Here is a 2302-nt window from a genome sequence, read left to right as displayed (position 1 = left end):
CAGGAGGGGGTTCTACTGTCCCTCGAGGGGGTCCTGCCCCATGGGAGGAGGTCCTGCTGTCCCTTAATGGGGCCCTGCTGTCCCAAAAGGGGTCCTGTTCCATGGGAGGGGATCCTGCTGACCCTTAATGGGGTCCTGTTGTCCTTTGAGAGGGTCCTGTCCCCATGGGTGGGGGTCCTGCCCACCCTGGAGAGGGCCCTGCTGTCCCAGAAGGGGTCCTGTCCCCAGGGAAGGGGGTCCTGGTGTCCCTTAAGGGGGTCCTGCTGTCCCTTGGGAGGGTCCTGTCCACCCTGGAGAGGGTCCTGCTGTCCCCGAGAGGGTCCTGCTGTCCCTTAATGGGGTCCTGGTGTCCCTTGAGGGGGTCCTGCCCCATGGGAGGGGGCCCTGCTGTCCCCTGGGAAGGTCCTGTCCCACAGGAGGGGGTCCTGCTGTCCCTTAATGGGGTCCTGCTGTCCTTTGAGAGGGTCCTGTCCCCATGGGTGGGGGTCCTGCCCACCCTGGAGAGGGCCCTGCTGACCCAGAAGGGGTCCTGTCCCACGGGAGGGGGTCGTGGTGTCCCTTGAGAGGGTCCTGTCCCACGGGAGGGGGTCCTGGTGTCCTTTGAGGGGGTCCTGTCCCACAGGAGAGGGTCCTGCTGACCCAGAAGGGGTCCTGTCCCACAGGAGGGGGTCCCGGTGTCCCTTGAGAGGGTCCTGGTGTCCCTTGAGGGGGTCCTGCCCCATGGGAGGGGGTCCTGCTGTCCCTTAATGGGGTCCTGGTGTCCCTTGAGAGGGTCCTGCCCCATGGGCGGGGGTCCTGCCCACCCTTGAGAGGGTCCTGTCCCCCATGGGCAGGGGTTTTGTCCCCACAGGAGGGGGTCCTGCTGTCCCCTGAGAGGGTCCTGCTGTCCCTTGGGAGGGTCCTGCCCACTTGGGTGGGGGTCCTGCCCCATGGGAGGGGGCCCTGCTGTCCCTTAACGGGGCCCCATCCCACGGGATCCCCTTGGAAAACCCCTCCTGACCTTTTAGGGCTGCGCAACTTCCGTGTTCTATCCTTCAAACAATTTGGGAAAAATCCAGGTGGATTTTTGGAGCCTCTTCCCGAGCCGGGGGGAGGAGGGATCCAAAGGATCCCGAAGCCAGAGGATCCCAAATCCAAGGGGTTTTGTCCCTTTCTCTCCCCTTTTGTTGGGGGCAGGTGACCGAGGCTGTGACACCTGGGGACACGAGCTGAGTGCCCCCCGCTCTCTCCGGGGGTCCCTCCGTGGGTGGCCCCGGGGGTGACTCAGAGGGCGGGGGCCCCAAAACGGGGCAAAACCCACAAAAATGTGGTCAGACCGCTTTGGGACTCCTTCCCGAACTCCTGCATCCATTCCCCGGACACCTGGATCCCCTTCCTAAACACCTGAGATCCCCTGATGAGATTCGGGACCCCTTCCCGAACTCCTGCATCCCTTCCCCTGGGACCCCTTCCTAAACACCTGAGATCCCCCAAAGAGATTTGGGACCCTTTCCCGAACTCCTGGGACTCCTTCCCGAACTCCTGCATCCCTTCCCTGGACACCTGGGACCCCTTCCCGAACTCCTGCATCCCTTCCCCGGCCATCCCGAACTCCTGGGTCCCTTCCCCGGACACCTGGATGCCCTTCCTAAACACCTGAGATCCCCCAAAGAGATTTGGGGCCCTTCCCGAACTCCTGAGTCCCTTTCCCGGACACGTGGATCCCTTCCCCGGACACCTGAATCCCCCCAAAGAGATTTGGGACTCCTTCCCGAACTCCTGCATCCCTTCCCCTGGGACCCCTTCCTAAACACCTGAGATCCCCCAAAGAGATTTGGGGCCCTTTCCCGAACTCCCGGGTCCCTTTCCCGAACTCCCGGGTCCCTTCCCCGGACACCTGGGACCCCTTCCTAAACACCTGAGATCCCCTGATGAGATTTGGGATCTCCTCCCGAACTCCCGGATCCCTTTCCCAAACTCCTGCATCCCTTCCCCAGACACCTGGGGCCCCTTCCCGAACTCCTGAGTCCCTTTCCCGGACACCTGGATCCACTTTCCAAACTCCTGGGTCCCACCTGGGCTTCTGCCCAGGTATTTGGGACACCTCCACAGACACCTGGGTCCCCACCCCGGATGTCGGGGCTGCTGCCCACACACCTGGATCCCTCCCAGCTACCTGCAGGTCCCTGTCCCAAACACCTGAGCCCCCTCCTGAACATCTGGCTCCCCTTCCCAAACACCTGGGCCCCCTCCCCGTTACGCGGCTCCAAGCCCACAGCTTTGGGAGGGTCCCTGCTTGTTGGCCCACGGGGGGGGGATGGAG

The 2302-nt window shown here is 63.5% G+C and overlaps 1 long non-coding RNA gene across 2 annotated transcripts in view; it reads left to right on the top strand.

The window, feature by feature from the left end:
• Positions 1-1315, top strand: part of LOC108448122 — a 3454-nt gene extending 2139 nt beyond the window's left edge. For both annotated transcript variants that reach the window (XR_001863905.1, XR_001863904.1), the window contains one exon: positions 195-1315. This is a non-coding gene — a long non-coding RNA (uncharacterized LOC108448122). The remainder of the gene's footprint in view (positions 1-194) is intronic.
• The last annotated feature ends 987 nt before the right edge of the window (positions 1316-2302 follow it).

The sequence above is a fragment of the Corvus brachyrhynchos genome, unplaced genomic scaffold (assembly GCF_000691975.1).
Source record: "Corvus brachyrhynchos isolate BGI_N302 unplaced genomic scaffold, ASM69197v1 scaffold787, whole genome shotgun sequence".
In the NCBI taxonomy this organism is placed as follows: domain Eukaryota; kingdom Metazoa; phylum Chordata; class Aves; order Passeriformes; family Corvidae; genus Corvus; species Corvus brachyrhynchos.
Note: the sequence above shows the minus strand (reverse complement) of the source record. Positions and strands in the feature narration are given on the sequence as shown.